At 41.9% G+C, this 23,335-nt stretch overlaps 1 pseudogene; it reads right to left on the bottom strand.

Moving 5' to 3' along the window:
* Nucleotides 1-4,417: 4,417 nt before the first annotated feature.
* The window catches only part of LOC127617419 (LIM domain-binding protein 3-like), a 58,011-nt pseudogene continuing 39,093 nt past the window's right edge, over nt 4,418-23,335 (bottom strand).

A 23,335-nucleotide genomic window follows, 5' to 3' on the forward strand; every position in this document is an offset into this window, starting at 1 on the left:
ATGTCCATCAAGGGGGCAGGAAAGGTTAAAAGACCCAACCTGTTGGATTCGTTGAATACATCAGCCCTAGATCTCACCGAAACAGCCCATATGACTGTCTTTTTCTGTGGAGCTCAAAAGATGATGGCAGAATGTTAGCAACTGACAACCTCAGTCACTAATCACTTTCTTTGCATGGAAAAAAGATACGATGAAAGTGTGCAACCGAGGCTGAATAGGAGTTGAGGGTGAGCAAATACAGTAGTAACTAAATTATCACTTTTTGGGTGAACTATCACGTTTCCTAATTTTGCAATAGGAGGACTGCAAAAACTGTAATGTAAAAGACTATAAACTATTGATTCATCATGTGTCACTGTCTGAGCTGTGATGCCTGTGAATGAGGACGACTGTATTTTACTCTAAACAAGGTGGTTTCTTAACAGCTGAAACTAGTTTAAGTGCTATTCAAGGACTAATTAAATGAATCCAGACATGAGGGCTACTACAATCAGTCATGTGCTCGATCAGGGACAATGAACTGCTGTTGGCATGCCCTCACCATAATAGAAAGACACAGGGTATAGGTCATGTAAACCCTCTTAGTATGTCCATAAAACACCATATGTTTTATTCAATTAATTTTGAATAATACCCCCCTGAGATCCATGCCAAAAAATTGCATTGTCACAAAAACAGATTATCACTGCTGACGGGTCTACTTTTTTGATAATTCTGTTTCCCTTTCATAAAATCCAACACATTCAAATAAATGATAAAAGCATATTGATGTTGGAGCCGCCCAGGCAGAAGAGAGAAGATAAAAGGCAGGCATCTATAAGCAGCAGGCCTGGTGGTGGACCGATAGCGGATCCGCTTCTCGCTCTCGACAACCATCATTCCTGACCATCTCTCTACATTTCAGTCTCATTTTCATGTTGAAACGGCCCACAAGGGAGAGGTGAGGTAAGGGTGTTGTGATGGAACACAGAGAGAGAGAGAGAGAGAGAGAGAGGAGAGAGAGGTCTGGAACTGTTGGTTGCAGACATTTATGAAGCCTTCAAGAAGCTTTAATCACTTTCTGTGGTGAACTTGTATGTATTCTGAATCCCTCACAATTGTATATAGTGTGTAACATTTGAGCAGAGCATGTACATGTACATATTGTTGCAGGGGCTTTGGGGAAGGTGCATGGTGATAGAAAGCAGATACAGATTCGTATTTATAGCATGCTGTAAGAGACTGAAATTAAAAAAAAGATTGGAAAACTAAAACATTTTGAACTATCTTTAAACTATAAGCAAAGAAACAGTATAACTTAAATGTAATCACAGGCCAGTCAAGTACTAAAATCCATTAAACTGCAACAGGTATACAAGAACAGCTCACCACAGCTGTCACTCTTTAGTCTTACACACACCAACACAAACAGTGGTGAGTAATTTTGTCCTACATTGTATTGTTTATCTGTCTAAACTCTATTCTTTTAATTTGTGGCAATTTGTAATTAAATTAGCAAAATCTTGAATCTCTAAGGTCACAAAAAATAGGGGAAATAATAGTTTAAAATACGGATCGCAAATTAGGAAACAAAGTTTGCATAATATAAGGTAGAAATAGATATTCATGCAATAACAGCAATCACACAAAGGAGACATGGGAGGTACTTTAAAGCTTTGAATGAAGAAATTGGACTTAAATGGCAGGTTCTGTTTTTAACCCCACACTTAAATTTTAAGTATTAAACAGTTGTTTCCATTCATGCTTCAATGATTTGAGGGAAAATGCCTTCCTTTTTCAGCCTTTCACAAGACTAAATGGTATAAAATGGGCAATCAATTTCCTCCAAAAAGAACACTTGCTAAAGAAATGTACTTTGATAACGCTATAAATGACAACATGTTCTTAATAAACAAAATACAGGAAGACATATAACTGTTGTGAGGTTCACAGTATTGAAAAACTAATCGGGGGTTTTGAAAGCTTTGAATGAATGCCCGTTCGACTGCATTCAACCAAAGACAAGATTAGCACAATTAAACATGATAGGAAACGACTGTTTTAAAAGGGTTTAGGTTAAAACACCAAACAAATCCTTAAAAGTTAGCCCTAGATGTGCACAAGAAGGGGCTTTCTAACAAGATGGTTAAATACTAATGAAATAATGTTCACTGAATTATTACATCACACAACATACATACTTTTACACACAACACACTATTACAGAAACACAACAGACAGATGAAATTTCAGCATAGCAGAAAAGGGAAATTTGTCACAAAACACAAAAAGCATTGTTTCATGACGAATCTGCTGACTTCTCTGTTGTTTCAATGTTAAAAAAATATTGTAGAACTCCAGTATGCTTAACATTAATGAAACCATTCCAATTTCAGAACCAATTTTGAATTTGACTAACTGTATCCAACAAACCACAATAATTTTAGAAAGGTAACAATATAATGTTTCGTCTCAGTCGAGTTGAGAAGTGTTTGATGTGATGTGAAAATATGGACAAATCGACAGTCAATGACTGTGCAAACTAGTGTGTCGTGATCGTTTGCATGTATATGAAGGTAGCGGCCCTAATAAATAGGATAAGAATGAATGAAGTGAGGCAGCCACCCAGAGCCACAAGCACTCCAGTTCAGTCACTCACTTGCCCAGCATTTGCTGACACAGCATGTAAATGGAAGGCTCAGAACAAAGGGTGAGATGGATGTGATGGTATGAGGACACCGTTAGCAGAGGCATACATATATTCCAGTAACAATCTATTGCAAACAGGCCCACAGCAGAGCAAACACCATTTCCCCATGTGGAAACCAGAATTACCTGGTTTATTGACTCTCTACTCAGAGATATTGCGTTTCATCTTGCCTCTCTTATTTCTCTTCTGGAGGAGGACAACGACTTGGAGTTCTGATGACTTTGTGTGACATCGCCCATCCTCCAGACACAGAACTTGACCCTTCAGCCATGACTCGACTACCTGACGGTTATTACTAATCCTAACCAAATTAACTCACATATGTTCATATCTTACTAAAAGTCTAATGTCCTGATAAAGTGAAACCATTGGATTTGAATCTGTCCAAGAAACAATTTATGAGATTTTTCCAGTCTCAAAGGCATAACCTCTCCTCTATTCTGTCGTGGATCAGAGCCATCCAGTGCACAAATAAAAATATAGCCTTAGCCTTATAGTTATACAAATAATAGTTATAGTTATTATAGTTAGACAAATAATCAAATAACTGATCAGTCATCAAGACTGTAGGAAAAAAGTGTACCTATTTGCTAAAAGTTAATTTAGTCAAGTTTAGAGGTACACCAGCATATAAATGGCTTCAAAGCTAATAGACTAAAAGCCATAAACTCCCATTTTTACTTCATTGATTTCTTTATATACCAAACATAATTTTCATAACATTAATTGAAATAACAAATAAATAATAGTTTTGTTATTCAAAGTTGACGTTTATAGCTAAAGCTTTTATTTCATGTAGAACTGTCTTTTATGAGTCAGCTTTTAAGCAGATAAGCAATGACTCATGTCCCCTGGAATAAAAATACCTACAGTCGCAGACTGCATGTGCAAACAATTTCAACATTTGCTTGGCCTTAGGTAATCATTGAAAATCACAATATCAAAGCATTAGAGAAGGGCACATGACAAATGATATCATCTACATTGCAGATCAGAACACCTGTGACCTTGTGGAAATGAACACTTTCCATTTTTTTAAATGGTTTTGATAGAAAACTCTTCACATATCTTTTGCTCTTTCAAAGGCTGCATCTACTATTTCTAAGCATTTTCAAAATTAAACATTTTCCTATTCAGTCAATGTGTTGCATAATGTTGGGACTATGTATTTCATTGTAATATTAATAAATTCCAATGCTTAATTGAAAACATTTTGTGCAATACACAATTTTGGTACTGTGTTGGGTCACCACTTGATGTCTAATGTACAGTAAAATCTGGGTCCTGAAACAAAACCATTTGAGAACCACTGTTTGAAGTTAATTTTCCTTCTGCAGACCTAATCTCTCAAATCCAGGTATACTTTCACACAAAAATGAATTTCACACAGGCATTTCTTTTATTTAATAGATTTGAAAGACTTCCGCACAGATGCTGTTCTTAACAAGCATCAATATGTAAGCCAATGATGCGATACAAGAGAGAACATAAATGGTAGCGAAAGTCCCTTGAACCTAAAACTATACCATAAAGTGAACAACTACAGTAGCATGAAACTGTAAATCTTTTATAGTGGTGACACAGAAAAAGCCACTCAACTCTAACTGATATTCATCTACAGCCTTTCTGCCTTTACATGCTTTGACTTTCTTTGAACTCCTGTACTATTTGTATTGCTTGTCAATGCCACCATTTGTATTGCCTGTCAATGCCACCTGTCTAATTCTCTCTGTTTTGAGTTGCTTATTGCGGCCAGTTTTTCAGTCTAGCAAAATGAGGGCCTTTGGATTCAGATTCAAACTTTTCCCTGCGACATCAAGGAAAAAACAAAGAAGGAATGACAGAGAAAAGAGAGGGTGGAGAAATGGGTTAGAGAACATGTCCTATTGTGGGCTTTCTGACTGTATGCCAAAATGTACATGTAGCGTCTGATTAAGCCCAATGCTAACAGTGCTTTGTAAAATATACATGTAATCTGGATTATGTAATCAGTAGTATTTGTAATTGGATAAAATTACATTTTAAAATACTCATAATTGGACTAGTTACTTTTATATAGATTACATGATTACATATTAACCAGGGAATGGCAGAAAATTGTTAATTATTTATTGATCATCCAAATAATTGTCTTTATTTTTTAATCTTTTACATTTTTTATTCTAAATAAGCACGCCACTGATAAATGTTTGGGCAGTCTTTGAGTTTTTTTTCGGAAGTTAGGGGGAGGGTTGTGTGTATTGCACTCAGAACTGATACAAGCTGCAAGCCAGTCAGGTGAAGATGGAGTGGTCTACCTCAGCATTTAATCACTGGATCTATAGAGATAATTTCATTTTTAAGAATGCAATTACACCAAATGGTATACAGTTCACACATTGAACTAAATTGCTTCAAAGGATCTAGTGGATGCCATCTCAAAGGGTTCTGCTCGCAGGGTACACAATAGTTCAACTTCAAAATGTGCAGCAATAAGGAATAAAGCCCATCGCTCTATTGTTGGTGCGGATACAGTCCACTGCATGAAACTAGACACAATTGTTCCTTGTGTGACTCGGTGGAACTAGAGTTCTGCTTTTTTTCTAAAATATTCTTGCTGTTCAAAAATAATATCTTGCACCTCAGCTTTGGGATAGGTGATGGACTATCAGTAAAGGTCAAACGTGTTTCAGTGTTTTTAGATGAAAGCTTTGACCTAGCAATGTTGCTGTTATTGTTTTATGCACTTAAATTAACTTGATGCCTCAGTGTTTTGAATTATACATTTTGGCCATGCACTGTTATTGCTGTTAGATTTAATGTTATTTTATTCATGTAATGTTTAATTAACTTTTTAAAAATGTCATGAGGAACTCTTTTTGTTAGTAATAAAGAACAGAATACATTTTCTTCCTATTTGTACTTTTATGCTAAAATGATTATCCTACTCAAATGTATGTGACATAAAATAAAATACAATTAGGTTGAAAGTAATCCATAAGTATTCATTCAAAAGAATTAGTTTACCCCAAAAATGTAAACTATGAGAATACGTTACTGATTGCATTTTTTTTTTCATGTAATTTCTAATCAGTACCTTTACAATTCACAAGTAATCTGCACAGCACTAAATGCTAGTTTAATCACAAAGTAATCAAATAATGAAAAGCATAATAATCCAAGTATAGTCATACTTTGCATTTTGAGATCACACTTTGCATTGCAGTGTCAGAAATGTAATTGAAAGTGTGAAATGAAATGAGAGCTAGAGCTAGAAAGGAAAAAAGAAACTTGATGCAAGTACAACTGACCAGGGGTGTTAAGTACTTAAGTAATTGTACCTCATCATTATTATACCTAGACTAAGAATTACTTTCAGAAATTTGCCATTTACTGCATATTGTGCATTTGTGTACATTGAAACAAATTATTTAGTAAATATAATATAATTGCATTTCAATGGGACCAAAAATAAAAACATTCTTTTTACGCATTAGAATTTCATTTAGACCTTTACAGTACAAAGTACATATTTTAGGTCATTAAAAAGCATGTAATTTCCATGCCTCTCATGGCACCAAAAGGAATTGTCATGATAATAATAGTTTCTGGTGTGTCTTGGGCATCACATAGTCAGGACACTGCGAAATTGTGATCAATTAGGTTGGCTGACAAAGTTTGTGCATCCAAGTTACTTTAGTGAGAAAATCACCCATCTCTTGATGTCATTGGTGTATTACTTAAGCTACAGAATGTTTACATTTTACTTTTAAATACTAAAATACAGTTAATCGTGGAAACTAAAACTCTGACCCAAACCTGTTTTGTACCCATACCTTTAATTAAGCACAATTTCTCTGTACTTTTTACACCCATGCTCCAAACTAAAGTGACTGGAGTGCTGCAGTACTATAAATCGATGTCTAAACATGGTAATAGCTTGTGTGTGGGTCAAGTTCAGCACAGAGAGTAGTGTGAAACAAGGGGGTTTGATCAAATGTCATGTTTATTGATCAGCGCAGATCAAATATGAAGCCACCAGATGCTGCTGCTAGATGCCTACCTTGATCTTCTTAGAGCTTCCTCATCAGGGTCTTGCACTGCAGAGGAGAAGAAAAGAGAGAAGAGAAAATGTCAGAGGATAGATATAGATTTATTACAGAATGAACTCAAAATCTCTATTAAAACAAAGGAAATTGACAAAAGCAAGCCAGATGTATCCATGCATCTTGTTAAGAACTAATAAATAATGCAGAGTGTTTATGATGAACCTTAATCTGTGTAGTGTATATACAGCTGAAGTCAGACGTTTACATACACCTTAGCCAAATACATTTAAACTCCGTTTTTCACCATTTCTGACATTTAATAGTTAGAAAACATTCCCTGTCTTATGTCAGTTAGGATCACTATTTTAAGAATGTGTAATGTCAGAATAATAGTAGAGAGAATTATTTATTGTAGCTTTTATTTCTTTCATCACATTCCCAGTGGGTCAGAAGTTTTCATACACTTTGTAAGTATTTGGTAGAATTACCTTTATATTATTTAACTAGGGTCAAATATTTTAGGTAGCCTTCCACAAGCATCTCACAATAAGTTGCTGGAATTCTGGCCCATTTCTCCAGACAGAACTTGTGTAACTGAAGTCAGGTTTGTAGGCCTCCATGCTCGCACACGTTTTTTTTCAGTTCTGCCGACAAATTTGGATTGAAGTCAGGGCTTCATGATGGCCACTCTAATACCCTGACTTTGTTGTTCTCAAGCCATTTTGCCACAACTTTGGAGGTATGCTTGAGGTCGTTGTCCATTTGGAAGACCCATTTGCGACAGAGCTTTAACCTTGCTGATGTCTCGAGATGTTGCTTCAGTATATACACATACTTTTCCTTCCCATGGTGCCATATTTTGTGAAGTGCACCAGTCCCTCTTGCAGCAAAGCACCCCCACAACATTATGCTGCCACCGCCATGCTTCATGGTTGGGATGGTGTTCTTCGGCTTACAAACCTCACCCTTTTTCCTCCCAACATAACAATGGTCATTATGGCCAAACAGTTCCATTTTTGTTTCATCAGACCAGAGGACATTTCTCCAAAAGTAAGATATTTGTCCCCATATACACTTGCAAAATGTATTCTGGCTTTTTTAGGGTGGTATTGGAGCAGTGGCACAGTTAACTTTTAAGTGTATGTAAACATCTGACCCACTGGAATTGTGCTATAGTCAGTTAAAAGTGAAACAATCGATCTATAAACAACTGTTGGATAAAAGAAAGATGATGTCCTAAATGGTTTGTCAAAACTATAGATAACTAATATGTAATCCATGGAGTGGTTAAAAAATAAGTTTTAATTACATAAACCTAAGTGTATGTAAAAATGTGACTTCAACTGTAGCAAGCACACTCACTGTATTCAGTTCCAGTTATGTGGGCGAGGATGCGAAAGGACTGGGACTGCAGCTGGGCGGCTCTGCAGGCCAATCAGAGGGCTCCATTTCATTGGTCTCACTGGGGTTAACAGCCTGATACACTGGGGAAGCACTGTCTATAAAACAATCTTTAACTGGCAGATTACTGTAACCACAGAAAGAGCCATACTCGTGAAACACATAGTTCCATATCAGCATGCTGTGTAATGCCATAATGTGTTTCATTATTTTGGTTGTAATTTTTAGATTAATACTTAATGATCTGTGATGCAATTTTCCCTATTCTGACTAATTTACTGCCATTATTACTATGCTAAATACTTCATGATGTATAGCATAACATATCTGTTAACACTGATTTATTTAGGCAAATATATAAGAATATGCAGTATACTTCACACATATGCTTATAAACGACAACAAAGCACTGGCATTTTTAAGGACAGTGCTTATCATTACAAAATGCAGTATCTAGGTCAAAGCATACTTTGGATACATAGTCTATATCTCTAACCAAGATGAATGACAACGTAGTATATAGCATTCAAAGATCTATTTGTTGACATTTACAACTGAATTACTGATAATCACGGGTTTTCAGTTCCCACATTATCAGGCCCTCCTTCTGTAAACCTCACCATTTTAAACAAGTTTCCACCAAACTATACAATTGATGCGAAAGACTGTCAAATTTACCTAGCAGCACTATCAAGTGTGAAGTCGCTGTCCTGTTGGAGAGGCATATGAAGGGATAGGAACAAGGCAAAAGGAGTGGTACAGTGTGTAACTTTGATTGGATGGAGTCGAATTTGATGTCATCATTGCATCTGGGTAAATAAAAAAGCAATATCCAGCTAAAGTGGCCAAAAAAAGTATTTGGACACTTTAGGACACTTAAACCACACTTTTACAGCATCAGGTCCTTAACTACCATAGACCTCGAGAATGACATGCCCCCTCCGAATATACAGATTAGTGGTCTATTGATATGTTTTTTTTTTATGTAAACTACTATATTCCATCCCCAAATCTTAAATATACAGTTACTGTATTGCATTGGGTACAAAATATCAAAAGTTGCACCTGCAAACAAATTATGCTATACTTTGTTCTCAGAACTAGCTTGACTTTTTTAGTTTCAAATACTTTTAACAAGCTGGTGTCAAGTTCATTTTTAGTGGATGTATGAAGTCAGTTCCCCTTATATGTGTCCTAGCAGAGCAACCACAGGTGCAGTTCATCACATTGAAAATTAACAACAAGAATATGTTCAAATACTTTATCTTTCTTTTAAACAATATATCATTCTTCTTGTTTTGCTTGAAGTGTGTTTTTGTTGTATGACATCAAAAATGAATGCCACTTGGTTTAATATTTTATTATCCAAATCATTCATTCATATTCAAGTGTGACTTTTGCTTCCAAATACTTTTTGGCAGGGCCATCATCAGGGGAGGACTGAAAACATTGCTGCAGGCCCTGATGGGCTCACAAAGATCCTCTATGGCCTCACGAACAATATCGACAGCCCTGCTTCTTGGGGCCACTGTACTTCAAATATTGCTGAAGTGTAGGACAGTCTCTACTCATGCACAACAAATGTCAGTTGCATTGCAAAACTCTTTGTGCAGAAAGGGTTGCGGAGTGTGAGAGAGGAAAATAAAGAAAAAAAACTCATATCAAACACATGGATCAGGCTACTTACGATAGGGGAGAGCTAGAAAGCACTTCATTGCTGCCAGGAAAGGTCATTGGGTTTGGGCAAAGCATGGACAGGACAGGGTACATGATGTACAGTGTGATGGACAGATGACGTGATGGATAGACGGATGAATGTAATGAGTGAGAGAGCAACAATTAGATAAAGCTTCCATGTTATGCACCATAGAGTGGCTTCTGACACTAAGCAAAGAGCATAGTGGCCCCTTTCAATTTCAATATAAACCATCCAAAGACCAGATACTATGAGAATCACTGTTCACAACAACACACATCAAAATATGTAGTTCACAGCTAAAATTAAATCTCAGTGAAAATGTTTTACATAAATAGAACGCACACATCCCACACTGGTAAAGCTTATTAAGGTCTGCTATTAAAACAGACAGCATGCCAATAAACCATGACCCCTAACTGAGAATTCCCATCATTCTAACCATTTCAGAAGCACCCAAAGAAAGACTAGCTGGCTCTGCAGAAACTAAATGCAACATTTACTAATTTTGAGAGCACTGAAAAGTTTGCTAACTGCCTTTCTTTGTCCTCTGTTACATTGAAAGAACACGTACACATCATAGACCATTTTACATCAATACTGGATCACTGCAACAGTAATGTCAGAGGCAATATCCAGAGTATGATCAGACTTCAGCCTCTACAGCATTTAGCAGGTAGCACTGGCCTAGTCAAGCACGGCTATTTGGCATTATTGCAAAGACGTTTCATGTAGGCCATGTGAGCAGGGAGAAGACACAGTGAGGTGCAGGAGGTCTTACCCCGACAGCTCGCTACCCCTGGCCTGGGACTGACCAGCAATGGCATCCATGATAGCGTCCTGGGAGTACATGCTGATAGGAGTATTGTACTGGGCATGAATGATGGTGGCCTTGCCTCCAGGCCCCTTCACCTCAATTGGCTTGTTGGTGGAGAGAGCAGTGTCTTTCAGAGCTATGGGGTTGAAGTTGGGCAGGTACTCATTGCTGTGCCAGTGAGGGAGTGGTGGTAAGGGATAAGTATTGGGACAAGAGAGAAAACAGAGAGATTAAGAGCGGGATAGAGAGATCAATGGGAAAAGAGAGAGAGGAAAAGAGTGGAAGAAAATGAGATAAAGGTAGTGTGAAAAGTTATTTGGGAGTAAAAGGTAAGACATGTGTTGTAGGTTAAACAAACTAAGTTAACTATAGTATGATAATAACAAAGTAGACACAAACAGGATAAAAGGCTCAATGTACTTTAAAGTCAATCAAAGCAGCTCTTATGAAACACAACAACCACAAGTTTTACACAGCAAAATATTACTTCTGCAAGCAACATGACACATACAAAGACTTGCATAACTACAGCATGCTGTGGAACTTATCACATTGGGCCTTATTCATGAAACATAAGAAAACAAATTTGTGTGTAAATGTATTTGAATGGGACAATTTATGTTTGAATCTTTTAACTAATGTTTTACACATAAATTGTATATGCTTGTTTTGCATGAACCAGGCACACTGTGTTTATACTTGAATTGCCCAAATAATTTCTGTATCCACATAATTATAGCTAAAGCATGAGTTCTATGAGCCAAAGCAAACCTATCACCACCCAAAACACACTACACCACGGTACTAGCTGGGATTACATATGGACAGGCCAAAACCAAATGTGGGGGTATATCTGTGGAATTCTGCTGAACAGATTCCAACATGGTCAAATGTGCTAAATGGAGAGGAGAGCATAATGAAATCCACCAAAATATCTAATACACAAAACACGACAGGGGCCAGTGTTACATAGAGCTTTGTGAAACATTCCACTAACATTCTATTAGTGCGGATTCCATGTGGGCCTGCTTATGGGTATAGCTTCTTTTCCACCATCAGGCAGAATGATTCTCGTTACGGAACCATGCCGTTCCATACTGATCAGGGCTCATTGGCACATTTCCAGTTTTCTTTTCCATCATGGTGCAAAGGAATAGAATGGACTGACTGGGCAATTAACTAATCAAGAGTTGCCAGCTCGCCACGTACTAAAGGCTTTCTACCAGCACTTTTGAGTATGGTGAGCTAACCTTGCTGTGAGTTCCGGGCCTGGAACAGTTTGTAATCATACCATACCAAACTGTGCTCAAGTGGAAATACTACCTGGAACCGTTACTCAAAGTGCTCAGAACCATATGGCCCAATGGTGAAAAAAGGGCTTATATTTCAATCCAGCACTCAAAGAGTAAGTCAGCTTAATTCTAATAAATTTTTCTGTGTTGTATTGGTTTATATTAAGCATTAAGTACACCATTAAAGCAAGCTATGATTGCATGGGAAGACAAATTTCACTAACCACACTTTATTGTTGATAACACACCAAAACAGCCATTCCAAACAATTCCATGCATGTATGCCACACAGAGCACTAAAACATTATGCTAGGAGGCTGTTACTAACTTGGCAGGAGTGTTGGTAATAACCTAAAATAGCATAAGGAAAAAGAAAGAAGGGCATTGGTTAGAAACGTATTTAACATTTTACCTGGAAGGGTTGTGCCAATGAATGTTCTACATATGGAACTTCCCTGATTTTAAAGGTGAAATTTAAAATTTCTGCACCACAAGTGGAACCAAACATAAGTGCAAGATAACATAAGTTCCCAAACACTCCCAAACAGGTCTGCCATTTTTACATGTTTATTCTCTATCCAGACAGCCTGGTAGCCTTAACCCCAAATTGTCCATCATTGGTTTAGCCAATGTTATGTCATGTCTATCTTTGTTGTGGCACTCAACAAACAGATTGCCATTCCATTTGATGCCACAAGTGGAAACTACAAACTTCACCTTTAAGGAAAAGGACAAATGTTAGTGTGTTTGAGTGTTTGTGAGTGTGCATGTGTGTGTGTGGTTGGGGTGAATTAAATATAACGTGTTTGTGCATACACAGCAGTGGGTCACCTGTCAAAGAGGCAAATTAATAAATAACTGCACATAAGTGGAACTGCTTAATTGGTCACATACGAAGGAAGAGAAATATCCTTCATTTCAGTGCCTACTTGTAAAGACGCAATAGGAGGGAGTGAGGGGGATGCATCAGTGTAGCAGCGTAGATGGGAAACTGAACCCTGACATTCCATGAACTTTTATAGAGAGAACTGCAACAGGTGTTCTCTCACTCCATCTCTATGGTGACTGTGTAAATGTATCAGTTGATGGCCTGAGATTTCCTCTATTCTGTAGCACATGGTAAGAACTTTTTCACAGCATAAGTAGAAAAGGTTAAATTGAGAGGATACAGAACACGGTCACCCTTTTCCTAATCCACCACAGTACTGCCAAAGTACATTGCTTTGAGATGATATGGCAGAACATAGCAGAAACTGTTGACAAACTGAAAGAAAGCAATATAGTGCTTATAATGTCCCGGCAAACATAGAATATGAAGCCTAAGGTTCTGCCTTACTAGTTTGCTGATTTTATAATGGTTTTTGGCTTTTGTGAGCTGGTCAGGCTGGGAGACCAGCCGGCAGACCAGTTACACCAGCTAAAGGCCAGTTAAGAGCAGCAAACCAGCTTAGGGCGGTGTAAGATTTTTTTTTTTAGCAGGGGTCTCAATTGGTTGCATTGGTTATCTGAACATTTTATGCACAATTTTTCCATAAATTTTTTGTTGTTGTTTTGCCTAAGTAATATTACATGTATTTTGTCTGGCAAGTACTCAAATTGAACCCTCTGGTGAATGCATCATTATAACCTGATCACAGTACTTGGAGGGCCACCATGGGAACAACTGAAACCTCAGATCGAATTTGCCGTCTTGCACATTCCTTCAGAAGCCTTAACCAGATCTGCCTCTGCACTACTAATGCCAATGTGGAATGAGGTCAGTGTTAACAGATGTAACCTCTCTTTTCTGAATGATTCATAGCCGCTGTCATTCCTCCTTCAAAGAGTGAAGTTAGCAACCAGGTGGGGCAGAACAATGTCTCCTATATACATTCGGTTCTCCCTGGCTGACATTTCTGATGTCATCATATAGTCTGAAAGCTAAAACTTCTTTTTGAATTTCATGAGAATATCTGATTGAAAATACACATTCCACTAGTTCTCAAACAGTCATTATATAGTGAAAATGTAAGCCTTTAGTGTTTAAAAGCACTTTAGGCCTAATTAATGAAAAAAGAATTCTTGTGTAAATTGTTTGGAAAGTCATTTGTTCTGCTTTTTCATAAATGCAAGTATTGCATATTTTCATATGCTTCAAGTATTTTTGACTTGTTTTCCACTAAAAATAACAAAACTTAAAATAAAACTATATTTGTTTGTTGCATAAATTTACTTGAGAAGCACACTATCTTAAAAATAGTAAGACTTGTTTACAGAGATTATTTCTTTTATTACATTTTTTTACCCCATTGATATTTTTTTTTTCTTGAGGTTTATACTTAAGCATTTGCAAATGGGGTAAGATGAATTCAAGATATATTATATGAAAAAAAGTCTTATTACTGTATATCACAACATTTTGCTTCTCATGTATTTTTTTGTACTGAAAACAAGACAAAAATACTTATTTTTTATTTGTATTATTATTATTTTATTGGTGTGGCCTTTACTCAATCTTTTTAATAGGTCTAGTTAAGGTTTACTACACCTGTCTAGCATCAAATCTAGCTCTTTGCATGATTACATACCCACTAGGAATGCCTGACCCCAAGCTCTTAGTCCTCTCCAGTAGCATGCTCATCTCTCTCATTGTCTCGGCAGAGTACAGACCAATGGGGCAGTTATACTTCTGGATTTTTTGCATGGAGGTGGATTTTTCCCTGGGAGCACATAACTGCCTTTGAGAAGGCAAAGAAGCCTCTCCACTACTGCTCACCACCATGCTATAAGTCTGGTTGGTGTGCTTGCTTGAGTAGCTGGAGTTTGTTTCAGTAGAAGTTGAGAGACCCCCATTAATTTGCACAGGCTGATCCTTAAAGGGAGGCATATATGTATGTAGACAGTGTTGGAAAGGAAAGAACAGAGGGATCTGGTCAGAGGAGGTCCAATATTGATTTAACAACTTTACAAATAAATTGGAATACTGCTGATCAGTGCTTACTTATATAAAACTTAAAATAAAAAATCTGTAATCTTATAATTATCATGTGTGTGATGTACTCAACATAATATAAACATTTTCCAAGTTAACTTTTTGCATATGTGGAGTGAATGCCACTAGGAGGCATTATACCACTTTATACAGGTAGCAGAAAACTTATATGGAAGTCCTCCTGAGTTGAGGAAGACAAACCCCAGAATCTATTATTGTATCCTCTAAAATGATCCCCAACATATGCCTGCAAAATAATCCCCTTTACAGGGCTTTACATACTCTAAGGACTGTAGTCTTCATAAGTCTGTGAAAGATCAGAATTAGAAAATTTGGACTTGTATCTTGTTTAAAATATCTGAATGCATGAATATGTTGTATGCAGATGTTTTCAGAATGGGAGATGTATTGCAAGACATACCTTCTGATGGGGGATCAAAGGTATAGGGGAGTCGATCCATGGTGTTGCCATGGGAACTGGGGTGGGCCGCTTTGACCTGTAATAAAACAGAGTACCGTATAATATATATATATATATATATATATATATATATAATTCATATATATATAATTCTATATATATATAGATAGATAGATAGATAGATAGATAGATAGATAGATAGATAGATAGTATGGAAGTTCTGTGAACTCAAAGAATGCCAAGTTCACACCTTAGACTATAGCCAGAAATTGATTCAATAATTTATGAAAAAACTACAATGCCCAGTATTCTATTATAAATATGCACAATACTGGATACATAATGCAAGCACAAGGCTAGTTCACACTGCCCCAACAAACACCAACAAACGTCAAAACACAAAAATTATTAACGTTCTAAATCCAACAGCCAATCGTAATGTTTTCATTTTTTAAATGTTGGTGTTTGTTGGAGGCAGTGTGCAAACTATCAACATTCTTATTTTCAACAGCCAATTAGTATGTTAGAATTTTTGTGAAGCTGGTTTTTGTTGGGGGCATTGTGAAAATGATCAGCATTCTAAATCCAAAAGCCAACTGGAATGTTAGAATTTTTGAAATGTTGGTGTTTGTTGGGGGCATTCTGAAGCATCAAATACAGACAACTGAGCCAAATATTTACAGTTTTTCAGGTCTCACAACTTTTCCTTTGGTTTTACTGAGATGAACCCCACTGTCACAATAAGAGCACAATGAACCCATTCACAGTGGGAGAATTTTTTCTGTAGCAATCATAACTGAAAGCTTTTTTTTCAAACAAACTTTGTCCCAAATTGAATCTTTTTGAGCAGATAAATGTAAAAACACTGCTGGTCATAAGGCACACAAAAGACAAAAGACGCTATAGTACATATGGTTTGAAAATGTAAATTAAAAGAAATTAGTTTTCTCTTGGAAAGTGCATGAAGTCAGGTCCTTGAAATATCAAAATGAAGGTGACAAAATAACAGACACAAAAAACAAAGTCTGTATCAATAAAATCCAATAGTGGCTATCATCCTAGACAAAATACATGGGGAAAACTGTTCATAGGTGATGCATCTTGCGTCAGTCTATGCCATTTTTAAATTGTTGGTCTAAATAACCATGCACTAAACTGATGTCTTTGACAGCTGTGATGCATCACACAACTTTTTCAGGGTTTTCAGAGTGTTTAAGATGGCGTGTCAAGTTAAAAGAAATCTTGAGACAAATAGTAGTCCTCTAAATTTCTCCCACAGGCACTTGAAGGCTAAGCATGGATAAAGGTGGCACAAAATCTGAACAGGTAATGCTACTAAACGGAAACACATAACACCAAATTATGGAAGGATAGACTGCATTAATTTACTCTAACTGGGCCTTTCTTGACACTTCTTAGAGCTATGCGTTTTTGCACATTTCTATATGAATGTCTACATGTATGTGGATGCTGGGCAGCCTTGAGTCTGAGCACAGTGTTGGAAAATAACTTATCAGGTTAACTAGAGTGTGAGGTTGCAGATAGATGAATGGACACTTGGCAGAGGCCATAAAGAAAATTCCTGGAAGCTGGAGTTAGAAATGAGCTGCTGAAAATATAGTATGATTTGCATTGACAAAGTAAGAGATTTTCAAAAAAAATAGCTATTTGTTTTAAAAGACACACATCAGGGGGCCTGGGTAGCTCAGCGAGTAATGACTACCAGTCGTAAGTTTGAATCCAGGGTGTGCTGAGTGACTCCATCCAGGTCTCCTAAGCAGCCAAATAGGCCCAGTTGCTAGGGTGGGTAGGGTCACATGGGGTAACCTCCTTGTGGTCACTATAATGTGGTTCTCGCTCTCTGTGGGGCACGTGGCGAGTTGTGTGTGGATGCCACAGAATAGCGTGAAGCCACTACACGCTGCGGTAACGCGCTCAAGCCACGTGATAAGATGCGTGGATCGATGGCTTCAGACGCGGCGGCAACTGATATTCGTCCTCCGCCACCCATCACGTCAAAAACTCCAGCCTAACAATTTTTTTTTAAATGCCAATATAACATAACATAACATTAAACATGAACAAAAGTCCTCCTATTCTTATCTTACTCAAAAATAAATAGAACAACACTTAGTTCTCTTACGAGAGGTTCTCTCGTATTGCGTAAGCTAGCTTACGCTACGGGAAAGATTCATCTTTTCTGAGATATTGAAGCCAAAAAATTATCCTTAATTTTGTATCCATTGTCAACGCAGTGCGGCAGCTGCAGACCTTGAGCGGGCTAGCTAGCGAGCTCATAGGTTGCTCTGCGGCAACTGCTGCAGCCTATAGACGAGCTTGGGCGAACTCGCATCCAATGAGAGGCGTCCGCGCGCTCACTGCATCAAAGCCCGCCAAAATGGGCGTGACTAGAGTGCATATAAGCGTAGTTTGTAGGCTGGAACCCTGATTTTCATCTCTTCAGGGAAGCTGCGTCGCCGTTCGAGGGGCATCAAGCAAGCGTGGACAGCGCTCGAAGAAGCCGGCCGTCTTCGCCACCTTCAGCCGTCCTGCGAGCTACGCCATCCGGCGACGTATCCTTTTTAAAGCAAGCTAGTTCTTAAGAACTTCACAAAAGAGTACGAGCGTCTTTTTAAAAGATGCCTCGCTCCACTTGCGCCTCATGCCGCACCCCTCTCAGCACCGGAGACCGCCACATCATCTGCGCTCTCTGCCTGGGACTGGGGCATGCAGAGCTCGCCCTCGCTGAAGGCGGATGCGATCTCTGCGAGGAGCTGCCGATGTCGACCCTGCGGGCTCGACTTCGAGCGCTCAGGACCGAAGCCGCCAGCGCCGCCTTCTATTCAGCCGCGCAGAAAAAGCGCCACTCTCAAAGGCTGCGGAACCAGTGGTAGAAGCGATTGCCTCGCCGGAGCCCATCCCTCGAGCATCGCCTTCACCCTCCCGCCCACCCAGGATCGCGCAGTTGCCGCCGGCGGCTGCTCTGCTGCCATCTCGGACGAAGCGTGTTCCATCATGGCTCGGACAACGAGGAGTGGTCAGGCTCACGCGCCTCCTCCTCGACCCAGGAATCCAGCAGGACCGCGCTGGAGTCGAAGGGAACTAACTGCGCCTCCTCACACAGGCCGTCGACCGCCTCGGGCTCGAGTGGTCACCGCCCCTGAGCAGGCACCCAACAGACTCGGCGGCTGCTTTCTTCAGAGCCGCCGCAGCGCAGCACCCGCTACCGGGCCGCTCCTTCCTGCGGAACTCCACGCCGAGCTTTCCAAATCTTGGAGCAGCGCCTTTCTCGGCCAGGGTCCGATCCCACATCTCCACCTCTCTTGCTTCGGTGGACGGCGCCACCGAGAAGGGCTACGCTTCCATCCCTCCGGTCGAGGATGCGGTAGCAGCACACCTTTGCCCGCCCTCCGCGAGATGGCGGTCTAAACCAGTGCTCCCGTCTAAGACCTGCAGAACAACTTCCGCCTGTGTTGGCGGCGCCTATTCCGCCGCCCGGCCAAGCTGCATCTGCTCTGCACTCTATGGCCGTTTTACAGATCCTCCAAGCGGACCTTCTACGGGAGTGGGATGAGGAAAGCAGGCATCCAGAGGCGGTTGCAGACATAAGAAGTGCGACGGACCTCGCCCTCCGCGCTACCAAAGCTGCAGCCCAAGCTATAGGGAAGTGCATGGCGCGCTAACTGTGACCGAGAGACATCTGTGGCTAGCGCTAGCCGACATGGGAGAAGCAGAGCTCTCGTTCCTCAACGCACCGCTCTCTCCATCCGGTCTCTTCGGCTCCGCGGTGAGTGGTATCATTGACCGGTTTTCAGAGGTCCAAAAGCCACACAAGCCATGAATCTCTTTCTGCCTCGTCACGCTAACTCCTCTGCAGGCCGCCCACATGAGCCTCCTGCACGAGCCTCTTCACAGTGCCCAGCTCAGCAAAGCCAGACTTCTCAGCGTCGACAGAGCGGCCGCCCTTGATCGCGCTCAGACAGCCGCCGCAGATCGCCGCCCCACGGGCCTCGGCCTAGAATCGCGCTGAAACCTGAACAACCGAAGTCCTCCTAGCTTTGTTGACAAAGCGACGGATCAGTCCGCCGCGGCGGACCACCGTCAAAGCTTAGCCCCTGTCAGTCCCTTCTCTCAGGCAACTACAGTGGTAGATTCAGCAGCCAACAAGCCGGTGTTAACACCTGCTTGCCTGCGCTCAAGCGCCGTTTTCACGGTGACCCAAAGAAATCTTGTAAAGAGCAAACATGCCCTATGTGTAGAAAATGTGCCCACAACCCAGTGTTCACCCCTACACACAAGCATTACACATCCCATGTCCCTATCAGAGCACACTCACATAAAGCGGTTACTGAACCGCTCGAGTGTTAGAGTTAATAAGCGCCCACGAGCCCGTCGCGCGCCCCTCCTCTGCCCGCTCTGTCACACGGCCAGCAAACACCTCTCCGCATGTAAGTCCCGTGCCCGTGACTATGCTCGCACATCACTTATCAGATGTGACTCTTTCCCCATTTACCCCAATCGGAAGTCACTCACAGAACAGCCTGTCTCTGCTGTCTGCGAGCAGTCATGCATAAACACACTAAGCGCGCTCACACATTCTGTTCAGCGCGCTGCGTGCGGCAATCAGGGCGATTTGGCCATTCACCCTCTAACATTACGCTTCAAAGCGTGGGAAGATATTCCAGGGATATCCGAATGGGTGTTAAGCACAATAAAACAGGGCTATTTGCTACAGTTCGATCGCCGTCCTCCTCGCTTCAGGCGCGGCTCGAAACTACTGTGAACACGGAAGCAGCATGCATGCTTCGTTCAGAAATAACAAACCTTCTGTGCAAAAGGGCCATAGAGAGTGCCGCCGCCTCTGAGCGAGTCGGGGTTTTACAGCCGTTATTTTCTTGTCCCCAAGAAAGGCGGCGACCTCAGACCAATATTAGATCTCAGGGTTTTGAACAAAGCGCTTGCAAAAGACCGTTCAAAATGCTTACAACCAGCAAACTCCTCGCGCGTATGCGCCAGGGGACTGGTTTATTTCTCTCGATCTGAAAGATGCATACTTTCAGATTCAGATAAATCCCGTCACAGGCCATTCTCGAGATTAGCCTCGGCGGCCAGGTTTATCAATACACCGTCCTTCCGTTCGGCCTGTCCTTAGCACCGCGTACTTTCACGAAGTGCATGGGCGCGGCGCTCGCACCCCTCGTGAGTCAGGGTTTGCGAATTCGAACTATTTGGGCGATTGGCTGATTTTGGCACAATCACATACGGAGCTCCTGTCTCACAGGACAGTTCTCCTCAGTCATCTGAACAGTTTGGGCCTTGCAGTCAATTGGACCAAGAGCTCACTACAGCCCAGTCAGGCAATTTCCTTCCTTGGAATAGAACTAGACTCCATGGCAATGGCGGCTACGCTTATCTACACAGCGGCGCCGTGTTCAGCGACTAGCAGCGTCCTTCCAGATGAACAGCCTCACGCCTCTGAAAAACTTTCAGAGAGTGCTAGGTTACATGGCCTCAGCCGCAGCAGTACTTCAGCTGGGTTTACTGCGCATCGCCCGCTTCAGCATTGGCTAAACACCAGCGCGTCTCGCCGGGCTTGGGCCACAGGCGCCAGCCGATCAGAGTGACTCAGACCTGTATCTCAGCTCTGCAGCCCTGGACAGTGGCCGAATGGTACCAGCGGGGAGTGGCGATGGGAGCTGTATCTCGCCGAAAAGTCATCTCGACAGGCGCGTCCAACACGGGTTGGAGCGCGGTCTCGCGAGGGCTCTCCGATTTTTGGCCTATGGTCAGTTCAGGAAAAGCTCCTTCACATAAATTGTCTGGAAATGATAGCGGTCGAGTACGCGCTCGTGCGCTTCCTCCCGGTCATTCAGGGTCACCACGTCCTGGTCCGTTCGGACAACAGATCTGTGGTATCCTATCTAAACCGTCAGGGCAGTGTCAGATCCAGGAACCTCTTCCATCTGACGAAACGCATACTGAGTTGGTCCCAGTGCCACCTGCGCTCGCTGAGGGCGATGCACGTGCCAGGCCACCTGAACGACGGCCCAGACAGACTGTCCAGAGACAATATTCCCCCAAGGGAATGGTCCCTGCATGCTCAAACAGTCCAGACGTTATGGCGCATATTCGGCAGAGCAGAGATAGACCTCTTTGCGTCAGAAGAGAACTCTCACTGCCCAATATTTTTCACAAAAAGCGAGGACGCACTTGCCAAGGACTGGCCCAACCGCCCGCTTTACGCCTTCCCTCCCGTCTCGCTATTGCCACAGGTAATGCAGAGGATCAGGGAAACGCGCCACTCGGTGCTCCTCATAGCCCCGCACTGGGAGAATCAAACATGGTTCCCGGAGCTTACGCAGCTGTCACTGACAGCCCCATGGCCCATCCCAGTGAGAGCAGATCTCCTCTCGCAAGCTCGCGGAACGATCTGGCATCCCCACCCAGAGCTGGAGCTACAGCGTGGGTGATCAGCGACTACCCGTCGCTTTGCCAGAAGGAGTAATAAACACCATCATACACGCTAGAGCCCCCTCCACGAGAAGACTCTATGCGTCAAAATGGTCTGTGTTTTCAAAATGGTGCACCGACAGAGACCTGGACTCACGGACATGTAGGGTATTGCTGCTGCTCGTGTTTTTACAAGAGCTGCTGGAAAAGGGCAGATCCCCATCCACGCTCAAAGTGTACGTGGCGGCCGCCGCGGCGTTCAGCTGAACCCTGCGCGCCAGTCACAGGGTAAAAGCGAGCTGGTCATCCGGCTTCCTCAGGGGAGCTAGAAGGATGAACCCTCCGCCCCCCATCGGTTCCTATCTGGGATCTTTCTATAGTTCTCGAAGCTATGAAAGCCCCTCCCTTCGAACCACTGCAATCCGTGGATGTGAAACACCTCTCACTTAAAACCGTTTTCTAACTGCCCTATCATCAGTTAAGCGGGTGGGAGATCTTCACGCGCTGTCTGTTAGCGCTGCGTGTCTTGAGTTTGGACCAAGTGACTCCAAGGTCATTTTAAAGCCTAGACACGGCTATGTCCCCAAGGTGATCGGTACTCCTTTCAGAGCACAGATCATTTCCTTGTCGGCGCTACCAGCATCTGATAGCGAGCATAGCGCCAATCTCCTTTGCCCAGTCAGAGCACTGAGATTGTATACTGCGCGCTCCGCATCTTTCAGGCGCTCTGAGCAGCTTTTCGTTTCGTTTGGAGGCGCACCAAAGGTCTTGCCGCCTCGAAACAGACACTGTCCAGATGGATAGTGGGCGCTATTGCTGCGGCGTATGCGTCAAAAGACCTACCATGCCCGCTAGGCATTAGGGCTCACTCCACTAGAGGCATGGCCTCCTCGTGGGCATGGTCCAGCGGGATTTCCATTCACGACATATGTGTGGCAGCGGGCTGGGCTTCCCCTCCACCTTTGTCAGATTTTACAATCTGGAAGTACCCGCTCTGCAGGCTAAACTGCTAGCGGTTTAATATGCTACAGCTCCCTGGTGAGCTGCATTAATGGGACACATTCCACACAGACCGGCACCGCCCTCTGTCTATGTGCTTATGTACTACACACACACTGGCCCGCACTCTTGCCGGCCAAATATTAATTCCCCACTCACAAGGGCTCCCGGGTCCCCTTAATTCCCTGGGGCTCATGCAGTGGATGCTTGGCGCGCGGCGTTGACAAAGGGTTCCCGTAGCGTAAGCTAGCTTGCATATACTGAGAGAACCTCTCGTAAGAGAACGAATCGGTTACTAACGTAACCTCGGTTCTCTCTAGATGAGGAGCGAGTATTGCGTAACCGGCCGTCTTCAGCGTCCGCGGCGATTTTTAGCTTCATTCAATGAAAACCAGGGTTCCAGCCTACGAACTACGCTTATATGCACTCTAGTCACGCCCATTTTGGCGGGCTTTGATGCAGTGAGCACGTGGGCGCCTCTCATTGGATCGCGAGTTCAGCCCAAGCTCGTCTATAGGCTGCAGCAGTTGCCGCAGAGCAACCTATGAGCTCGCTAGCTAGCCCGCTCAAG

Source organism: Xyrauchen texanus, chromosome 24, assembly GCF_025860055.1.
Source record: "Xyrauchen texanus isolate HMW12.3.18 chromosome 24, RBS_HiC_50CHRs, whole genome shotgun sequence".
In the NCBI taxonomy this organism is placed as follows: domain Eukaryota; kingdom Metazoa; phylum Chordata; class Actinopteri; order Cypriniformes; family Catostomidae; genus Xyrauchen; species Xyrauchen texanus.